The sequence below is a fragment of the Eriocheir sinensis genome, unplaced genomic scaffold (genome assembly GCF_024679095.1).
Source record: "Eriocheir sinensis breed Jianghai 21 unplaced genomic scaffold, ASM2467909v1 Scaffold1466, whole genome shotgun sequence".
NCBI classification, from domain to species: Eukaryota; Metazoa; Arthropoda; class Malacostraca; order Decapoda; family Varunidae; genus Eriocheir; species Eriocheir sinensis.
The window spans coordinates 9,367-20,608 of NW_026110813.1; the positions used below are offsets into that span (position 1 = coordinate 9,367).

The 11,242-nt window shown below is 44.3% G+C and overlaps 1 long non-coding RNA gene across 1 annotated transcript; it reads right to left on the reverse strand.

Annotated features, from left to right (window-relative positions):
- Positions 1 to 507: 507 nt before the first annotated feature.
- Positions 508 to 9,651, reverse strand: LOC126990156 (uncharacterized). Its single transcript, XR_007744082.1, has 2 exons — positions 9,525 to 9,651; positions 508 to 747 (listed from the first exon to the last, which is right to left on the reverse strand). It is a non-coding gene; the product is annotated as an uncharacterized LOC126990156 (long non-coding RNA).
- Positions 9,652 to 11,242: the final 1,591 nt, after the last annotated feature.

The window sequence follows — 11,242 nt, forward strand, 5'->3', positions numbered from 1 at the left end:
AGGTCTTTCACCAGTGTGTGTAAGGGTGTGTGTGTTAAGGTGACTCTTCGTAATGAACACTTTGCCACACTCATGGCATTGATGAGGCCTTTCACCAGTGTGTGTAAGAGTGTGTTTGTTAAGGTTACTCTTTAAACTGAACACTTTGCCACACTCTTGACATTCATGAGGTCTTTCACCAGTGTGTGTAAGGGTATGTGTGTTAAGGCGACTCTTGTAACTGAACACTTTGCCACACTCCTTGCATTCATGAGGTCCTCCACCAGAGTATGTGAGTTTGTTTGTTGAGGTCACCCTTCCCAGGGAGTCTTTTCCCACACTCTTGGCACTCATGCTTCCCTTCAGCAGTGTGTGCAAGGCTGTGTCTGGTGAACTTGCTCTCGGTCTCAAACCTTCTCTCACTCAAACTCTCCCTTTCCTTTATGGCTGGAGATGCCAGCAGCAAGGTGGTGGTGGTGGTGGTGGTGGTTCTCCTGATCACCCCTGGTCAAAGCATGCAAGGTGCTGTTCAAAGTTATGGCACTGAATTTTTTCTTTGGCACAAACTACGTATGAAGTAATTGCACTGTACTGGACTGTATGGTCTGGCACTGATCTTCACAGCTGTGGCAGGCTGCTCCTGCTGGTCCTGGCCCCTCAGGCTGCTGCCCGGCCCTGCAGCCTCCACTGCAACAGAAGTCAGCGGCAGTGAGGACGCAGCACGGCACCCGCCTCAGACCCTCGCTGCTGCATCAGCACCAGGGGTGGCTGTTGGGACAAAGATCACAGCCTCATAGAAACATGCTTCAAACTGAATACCAAAAGCATCTACAAATTCCAAAAAAATGTAACAGACTACATCACAGTTACCGGTTTTCAACCCCAATATTGTGACAACTGCATCAAAGAAACTGAGGCAAAATAGACCCAGAGCAGTGAACTAGCTGCCCTTGAAGACCTGGAGGCAACCATGCAGCAGGCAGCTGAAAAGCACCTTGTGGATATGGGAAGCGGAAAACAGAGACAGAACAATGCTGCAGAACAGCCATCACAGAAAAGGGCATCAAGGAAGAGTGAACAGAGCAGGGAAGTGTGCAGAGCGCCGTTGCTTTGAGAGAAAGAACAACAAGATAACGAGGATAAAAAAACAAACAAAGAAAAGAGAAAAGTTGAAACGTGAAAGAATCAAATCGTCACCAACAAGATTAAAGGAGACAAAAACTCAGAAAGCTAACAACCGTGGAGGCAAATAAACACTCGGAGGCCAAGAAGTAAAGAAGAAAGCTCCCTCTTGCTCTCCGTGCAGCAAAGGTGCCAGACAAGGGGACCAGACCCAGGCTGTCCACTGCCTAGGATGCTGTGACCTCCATGACTACTAGAAGGCCTCTGGCTCAATAAAGAGACAAAATAATGCAAGCACTTGTGCTGTACAAAGTCCACAGCAAAACAATGGATGCGACAAACACTTGCCAAAACAACAAGACATTAACAAATATTGGGGAGGGGGGGGAGAGAGAGAGAGATTTACATAGATTTACATAGAAAATCATACCACACAGACCCCATGGTCCAGACTAGGTGGTCTGTCCTTAAACCTAAGTGATTCTACAGAAGGATCCAAAACGTTGCATTTCTACTCTAGTTCATATTAAGTTGAAGGAAGTGACGGTCAGGCTTATTTTTAAAGAATCAATTGTGTCACACTGGACCACTGAAGGTGGGAGGTTATTCCATTCTTGCACTACAACTTTGGTGAAGAAAAATTTGGTGCAGTCTGAATTTACGTGTCTGCATTTGAGTTTTATGCCATTGTTCCTCGTTCACAAAGTGTCATCAATCATAAACAATGTTGATCTGTCTACATTCGTGAAACCATTAAGTATTTTAAAACATTCAATCAGTTTTCCTCGGAGGCGATGTTTCTCAAGAGAGAACTTGTTAAGGGTGGAAAGCCTTTCTTCGTAAGATTTGTTGCGCAAGGAAGGGATAATTTTTGATGCCCGATGCTGAACAGCTTCTAATTTAGCAATGTCCTTTGCATGGTGGGGAGACCAAAACTGTACCGCATATTCCAAGTGGGGTCTGACTAAACTATTGTAGAGTGGAAGTATTACATCTTCATTGTTGAATAAAAAGTTTCTTTTAATGAAGCCCAACATTCTGTTCACTTTATTTGCTGCATCAATGCATTGATGTGAGATTTTGAGGTTTGACGCGATTTTGACCCCCAGGTACTTAACGCATTGAACGCTTGTGAGTTTAACACCGCCCATTTCGTAATTGAACATCTTATTTCTTGTTCCAACTTGAAGGACCTGGCACTTGTCTACGTTAAAGGGCATCTCCCATCTATCAGACCAAGCTGAAATTTTGTGCAAATCCTCTTGGAGGCTTTGCCTGTCTTCGTCAGTGAGAACCGAGTTACCAATCTTTGTGTCACCTGCAAATTTACTAATGCAATTATTAAGTCCAACATCCACATCGTTGATGTAAATAATGAAGAGCACTGGGCCGAGAACCGAGCCCTGAGGGACGCCACTAGTGACCGGCGCCCACTCTGAGTTACATCAGTCAATCACCACTCTTTGTTGTCTGTTGCTGAACCAATTCGCGATCCATTGGTTTACTTGACCGTCAATACCTATTTGCTTTAATTTATAAAGTAATTTATGATATGGGACTTTATCAAACACTTTCTGGAAATCAAGTATGACTACGTCCAGTGATTTGGTTACGTCATAAACTGAGAAGAGGTCGTTATAAAAGGTCAACAGGTTTGATAGGCAGGATCTTTTGTTACGGATGCCATGTTGTGAATCCCCAATTAATGAGTGGCTTTCAAGGTAACTCACAATTTTGTCTCTAATTATGCTCTTGAGCAGCTTACCTACAACTGAAGTTAGACTAATGGGCATGTAATTACCTGGTATTTTTCTGTCTCCTTTCTTAAAAATCGGTGTCACGTTAGCCTTTTTCCAATCCAAAGGGACGATGCCTTGTTGCAAGGACATATTAAAAAGTTGTGAGGGAAGAGAATTTCAATCTTTGTTTCTTTAAGCAGTATAGGATATATTTGTCGGGTTCGGGACTTTTATTTGTTTTAAGGGATTCGAGACCTTTAATGACTTCATCGGTAGTTATTACAAAGTTTGGCAATGCATGCTCGAGATTTACGTTAGCAATGTTGTCGTCACTGGTGTTGGTGGAAGTGGTGGGAGACTGCTTGTATTAACCCCTTCACTACTGCCGGGCCAAAACAGCACCCCGCACTGTATCCAAAATCACCGCGTGCGCCAAATTTCAAATGTCGCTATTGAATAAACCAAGTTTTCAGCCATAAACTCAACATAATCATCATGCGTTATATATGAAAACATGAAGAATTAAATGGTGCATATAAAGAAACATAAATTATTTGATAATTTTGAGATGTAAGCATATAGAGATAAAATAACTCGTACACTGGCTAAAGCGAGCCACGACGCAGTATGTGCATCCTTGGATATGGTACAGGGCACACAAGGACACAGTATATGCGTCCTCGTGTTGAATGGGTTAAACATCCTAGAAAAGTAATTGTTTAAGAGGTTTGCAATGTGTTGGCTGTCAGACACTTGTGCACCGTCACTGTTTGTTGAAGGTCCAATTCCACTTCTGATCGCCTTCTTATTTTTTATATAACTGAAGAAGGGTTTCGGATTATTTTTACAGTTGGCTGCAATGTTTTCTTCATACCTACACTGCCTGACATACTAATCTTTTCACTCGCTGCCTGGCTTCATGATGAAGTCTAATGTTTTCGGGCGTGCTTTGTTCTTTCTTTAGCCTGCAAAGCAATTTTCTCTCCTTAATCGAGTGTTTAATTTCACTATTATTCCAAGGTGGGCTTTTATTAGTGTTACTTTGCTTCTCACACATTGGGACAAAAGTGTTCTGCTGAGTGAGTAAATAATCTTTAAAGTTTTGCCAGGCTTTCTCTACATTGTCGTCACCTGTATTATTTGTCGGATTTCTACAAAATTACCTCTTGAAATTTATCACCTTTTCTTTATTTTCAGTCACTGTTGATTGAGCTCTGATATCGACGCACACTAATCTATGATCACAAGAACCAAGGTGTTCTCCTACCGTGACATTACTGACTAGGTTATCTTGGGTCGCTACAACAAGGTCAAGTATGTTATTTTGTTGAGTTGGTTAAGAAACCATTTGGCTTTGGTAATTTTCTTCTAAAAATTCGATCATTCTATGTGACTCGCCTTCTGTGCCTGACAGTGTTACCCAGTCGATATGGGAGAGATTAAGGTCTAATATCAGTGAGTCGCTGTTATTAAGTGACTGCATTAAAACACTGTACATTTCAACATCTTCTTTAAGTGATTGCCCCGGAGGCCTGTAGGTGACAGATATATTTAGATTGAATTTTGCAATGTTTACTCGCACGCACAAATGTTCAACGTTAGTCTCTTGGTGCTCTGTCAGTGGGTTGCAAATAGTTTTTGATGTAAAGGGCGACGCCACCACCTCTACAGTTAACACAATCTTTTTTGAAGAGTGTAGCCATGTAGTAATTCACTTTATTATGGCCTTCCTAATATCTGCTGAAGAAATTACAACTTGTCATGAGCAGAGCTGCAAGGGTAATGAAGGCTCTGCCCCCCGTGAGAGAATAACACTTGCACTTATAGACTTGCATTGGCTACCCATTAAGGCACGAATAGTCTACAAAATATGTGTCTTGACTTACCAAGCAAAGCGACCTGGTAAACCTGGATATATGAGAAATTTACTACAGGATTTTCATTGGACACCGCCATGTCGGTGAGACACAGTGCAGAACAGCACAGACTCTATGAGCCCAGGGTCAACCTGGAACTGGGTCTCAGAGCATTTGAAAAGAGTGCCCCGCGGCTCTTTAATGAGTTACCCGGGGATGTTAACCCGTAGCGTACCGCCCTATGTGATACAAAAGTGGCCCCCAGTACCGCACTGGGAGTAAAATTTTTTATTGGCTAAATCGCTTCAAAATGACCCCAGTAACAAGGAAAATAGCTTCATTCCATTCACCATCGCCCATAAGTGCTCCGCAGTTACCTACCCCCGTACGCTTGTGGTTTACTCATGCCGCGGCCCACAAGGTGCCGTCCCGTGTCTTGGTATAGTTTATATATACTGTATATATATATATATATATATATATATATATATATATATATATATATATATATATATATATATATATATATATATATATATACATACACGAGCATATATTGTTTTTTGTGTCTTAGAGTGCTAAAAGTATGTACAGCCGGTCGATATACATTGTTTTTCAGTGCAAAATCAAGTGTTTTTATGTACGAAAATGGTTCCATAATTCAATACTTGGTAACTGTGATAGAATGTGTGTGTGACAGGCTCAAGGTCACTACTCGGCTGACCTCACAATGATTATAGAACGTTTTCACTTTGCTTCGGACTTGATTTCGTTTGTGTCACACGCCCAAATTCACTTTCCATGGGGTCGACATCACCCCAGAGGGCATATTGGCCTGGGAGAGGCTAGGCTGACTCACAAGTCGACGCTCTGACCCATATGAGTGTATAGATGCGGACAGGAGTGTCCTTTCAATTGCAATTAATTACGGTAATTTGCAAACGCGTCTGACGCGTCAACGGTATATGATTGCAAATCGCTTTTAACGCGTGAGATGCGTCAACGATACTCTACGGGTTAAGAACAGTGGCAGTCTGGCAATCTTCAAGAAAGCGCTGAAGACTCACTTATTCACTAAATCCTACGACTTTACAAACGTGAGGATCAGGGTTGCAGTAAAGGAAATAATTGAAACATATACTCCTATTTTTCAAAGAATCACTTCACATACACACATAGATCATCCACAGTCTTTTCTGATACTTTGATTTGAAGCTGCTGTCATTTTTCTTTGAGCAATTTCAGTGAGGACATGTCAAAAACATAACATGATCTGGTTAGACTGTTAAGAGACTAGACAGAGTTGTGGTGTGGTGCTGGCCATGGCTGGCTGGCTGGCTGCAGCTGGTCAGTCTTAGGACTGGCTCAAACAGCCAGCCAGGTTCCCAAATAAACACCACTGAGTGCCAGGATTCGAACCCGGGCCTTCTGACTAGAAGTCAGGGCAGTATACCGACCAGACCACTTCTAGTCAGAAGGCCCGGGTTCGAATCCTGGCACTCAGTGGTGTTCATTTGGGATGTTTTTCAATGTGTTAAAACAGTTTCTCTAATGTATTTACCGTATGTACCATAAGGGTTTGATTAAAAGCGTTTCCGTCAGTCATGGGTGTGGGCGGGGTTACCTTCACCTTCATGTCCACAGTGCGGGGCTGGGGCGTCAGTTAATGGCTGCAGAAGTGGCCTCTGGTGCGGTAACCTTTTAGCCCATCGGTGGTCTGATCGGTATGCTGCCCTGACTTCTAGTCAGAAGGCCCGGGTTCAAATCCTGGCACTCAGTGGTGTTCATTTGGGATGTTTTTCACTGTGTTAATACAGTTTCTCTAAAGCCAACCAGGTTATTTATCACGATGGAATATGATACACGGTTACTCCAACATGTGTTTTAAAATAATGTAGACAATAATGAGGTTTATGTTCATTTAATTATTTTCATTTAAAAAAATATATAAAAAATCAATTTAGATAAAAAATCTGATTTAAATTTTTAAAAACCCAATTATTTTATTTAAAAAAAAATCAACAACCCTGGTGAGGATTGAGGACAACTTTAGGTGCTAATGTTACTGTTGTAATACTGGCGGCCCTGTGGAGCGCTGCTGCGGCAGCGGACCGGGGCCTGAAACCTCATCACCGGTGAACGTAAACAGGTAAACTTTACATGGGCAAGCTTGGGTGTGATTCTGGAATAATACCAAGCTGTCACTTCAGGCATAAAAAGCTTGGGTAAAATTCTAGTGTTTGCCCATACTCCCCCCTCCCCCCCAAAACAGGCTTGGGGACCTGTGGGAATGCGGGTTTTCGGGTGGGGGACACGAAATCCGTAGCAATCTCGTATTTTTTTTGCGGCGGGGGGGGGCAAAAAATCCCTAGATCTAGGAAATTCCCTACATTTAAGGATTTGCCCCACCACCACTAAAATGAGTGTTTGCGACGAATTTAGTGTTCCCCATACAGAAACCACACATTCTCACTGGATCTCCATGCTTGTTTTGGGAGAGAAGCGTAGTGAGCCCACCAAACGATGTTCACCTAACCGTCTGGCGTGACGCCAGAGGCCATCTGCGCCTACATAAACCGCCTACATCACACTCATGCCCTCTCTAGCACCGGTGCCAGTAAGTTGTCGCCTCATCGCAAGGTTTCTGTCCTGATAGTAGTGTACGTGGCACCAAACACGGTGTATCTTCATTGTTTATCACTGACACAAACAAAACCACCGGCTAGCCGTGATCCGTCCAACGCTGCGTCTTAAACAGTACTGTGGGTTCTACACAAAGTGCAGGCTCTCGAACCTCCTGCCCGAGCTGTTCGAACACGTGGATCCTGACTGACCATATTCTGAATCTGCTTCACGGGTTTGTGTTCCCAGTATACAAGGTGATTGTGGCTATTGACTCCGTGCCTCCAGCATACGATAATATGCCTCCATTTATCATAGTTAAAACACAAAATACATGTCCCTCAACCATAATATGAAGGCTGCGCCAGTAGCGGATCCAGATCCAGCCCCTTCCCCCAACGGTCTTGGAGAACCCGCGGGAAGTCGGGGTATTTGGGTGAGGGAGCATATTTAAACTACTCCAACCGAACTTTACGACCTGCTAACGGGAAGGCTTTGCCCCCCCTCGACCCCCCTGCTAACCAAGGGGGGGCTGCGCCACCCCCTGGACCCCCCCCTCTTTAAATACCCCACCCAAACTTTACGACCTAACAGCTAACTGTGGGGCATTGAAAGAAGTGCTTATGTCCCCTTCTTCAACATTAGCTATTACATTACTGACGACACCAAGATGGTCCGCCGGCTTCACCAGACCCGTCCTCCTCCGAAGAAGCTTCATCACTAACCTGCTTCACGCGTTCGTATGTGCTACCAGTAAGTGAATACATAGTCGTATATGACGGTTGCAAGATTCTTATGACGTAAATTACTTACCGTTTAGATGCTTCATTATGACCGTAATACTGAGAAGGGGGGCTTCGCCCCCCTCTAACCCCTCTTTGGTATGGAGAGTGAGTGAAATTGCGTGGTTTCCGTACGTTGTAAAAAATCCTGGAATGTATGAAATTTCCCTACATCTAAGTAATTGTAAGGAATTTCCCAACATCTAGGGTATTTTTCAACCCCCCATAACTCAAAAACTATGCATTTGCGACGCATTTCATGTTTACCACTGCATTCCCCGCAGTCTCAATGGCCCCCTAGCCAATTTTGGTTGCGAGGGCTGAGTATTGGCAAACACTAGAATAATACCAAAGCTTGAAACAGGTAAACTTGACATGGGTGAGCTTGGGTGTGATTCTGGAATATTACCAAGCTGTCACCTCAGCCACAAAAAGCTTGAAACAGGTAAACTTGACATGGGTAAGCTTGGGTGTGATTCTGGAATATTACCAAGCTGTCACCTCAGCCACAAAAAGCTTGGGTAAAGATTTGTATTAGGTCCGTGCCAGTATCTCATAATCTACTCTATGAAACATCAGTATCTCTTCATATATCTTTTCTACAAACCTTCAACAGTCATGGAAATGCTTTGAAAATCCCATTCAAGGACTTTTTTTTTACTCTTGAAAATAGGGGATAATGTTTACGAAAGCGCGTTGCCTCCTCTGCTGGCCGCGGCGACGCTGCAGCCACCGCAGCCGCAAAATAGCTCGCAGAGGGCTTAGGGTTGGGGAGTATATTTAAACTACTCCAACCGAACTTTACGACCTACAAACGGGGGGGGCTGCGCCCCCCTCGACCCCTCCTTCTAACCAGGGGGGGGGCCCCCCCCGCATGTATATGACTTATTTCAGCGAGGAGGTATTTCTCGCAACACCCGCTGCAGCGTCGCTGCGGCCAGCAGAGGAGGCAACGCGCTTTCGTAAACATTATCCCATATTTTCAAGAGTAAAAAAAAAGTCCTTGAATTGGATTTCCAAAGCGTTTCCATGACTGTTGAAGGTTTGTAGAAAAGATATATGAAGAGATACTGATGTTTCATTAGGTAAGTAATGAGATACTGGCACGGACCTAAAACGAATCTTAACCAAAGCTTGAAACAGGTAAACTTGACATGGGTAAGCTTGGGTGTGATTCTGGAATATTACCAAGCTGTCACCTCAGCTACAAAAAGCTTGAAACAGGTAAACTTGACATGGGTAAGCTTGGGTGTGATTCTGGAATATTACCAAGCTGTCACCTCAGCCACAAAAAGCTTGAAACAGGTAAACTTGACATGGGTAAGCTTGGGTGTGATTCTGGAATATTACTGACCCATCACCTGAACCTCCCCCAAAAAGCTTGTAATAGGTAAGCTTGAAATAGATAACCTTGAAATACGCACTGGGTGGGCGTGGGGGCACTGTGTGGGCGTGGGCGGCGTGGCAGACTCCTCAGCGTTGCTCTGTTTACCTCCGTTGTTCTTGACCTTGATCGTGATGTCACAGGAGTCCTGAGAAGGGAGGCTGTGGGTTTTGTATGTCCTTATACAGTGGGATTGATAGAGGCTGGGAATTGAATGTGAAAAAGAATGCAAAAATATTTATGAATGGTCAAGAAATGGCCGGAGGGGGCTATATAGTGAGTTAAGTGCCTTGGGTCAGTTATGTGTAAGCATGGTGGTGCGGAGGGAGAGACAGGAGAAAGGGCATGTTGTTGTTGTTGTTGTGTAGTGCGGCGACTATGCCTGATGAACGAGCTTCCCATAACCTGCTTAGCCACTGGGGTACCTCTTTGGCCGACTCGGTATTATATATAAGTACACAGACCCCTTGCTCCAGACTAGGTGGTCTGTCCTTAACCCGAAGTGATTCTACATTAATCAGATGGCTCCAAAACTTTGCATTTCAACTCTAGTTAATATTAAGGCCCCTTTGTGGGCGCTTATAGAGCGGACGCGGGCCTTCCCGCGTATCCTTTCAGACGGCACGGGTGAAAACTGGCCGCCACCCGCACGAAGGTGGAAGGAGAAAGACAGGATGAAGGTCAGGGAGAGCACGCAGGGCATCTGGAGGAAAGGAGAGAGAGAAATAGAGCTGGAGGAGGAAGGGAGATAAAGGAAGAAAATGAAAGACCAAAAATTAAGATAGATGGCAGAGTGAAAAGAGAAAAAGGAGAGAAGGAAGATGAGGAAGTAAACACGAGGGAGAAGAGCATCAAAATTCTTCCTAGAAATAAAGTTGAAAATAAAAAGTGCAACAGGAAAATGAACGCACAACAAATCACATTGAAATCAAACAAGATACTGAAGGAGTTTTCTTCGGAGAGATGAGCGGGACATGGCGTGTGAAAACATGCATTGAACACTGTACCTTTGCTGCTATGCGGGCCCGCAGATGACCCAAGCGTTGACGTCCGCGGCGTGTGAAAGGTTCATAGAAAACATGCATTGAACACTGTACCCTTTGCTGCCATGCGGGCCCGCAGATGACCCAAGCGTTGACGTCCGCGGCGTGTGAAAGGTTCATAGAAAACATGCATTGAACATTGTACCCTTTGCTGCCATGCGGGCCCGCAGATGACCCAAGCGTTGGCGTCCGCGGCGTGTGAAAGGTTCATAGAAAACATATATTGAACACTGTACCCTTTGCTGCTATGCGGGCCCGCAGATGACCCAAGCGTTGACGTCCGCGGCGTGTGAAAGGTTCCATAGAAAACATGCATTGAACACTGTACCCTTTGCTGCTATGCGGGCCCCCAGATGACCCAAGCGTTGACGTCCGCGTCGTGTGAAAGGCTCCATAGAAAACATCAGGCATTAGTTGACGCGTTATAAGCGCGGACAAGTCTTAGTGTGAAAGGGCCGAAGTTGAAGGAAGTGTCGGTCGAGCTTGTTTTTAAAGGAGTCAATCGATCGTGTTACACTGGACTGGTTTGATTATTGTTGCAAAGTTACACAGCAGAGGAGGAGGAAATTATCTTGCCATCGCCATTATATATAAACTCAGGTCTTCTCTTTCCGTCACCATTGCCATTAATTAATTCCCTATACATGAATGGGGTGGCGTAACAAACTGTACCTTTGCAGCAACAAGCCATCAATCAGTTTATCTTCTCTTATCG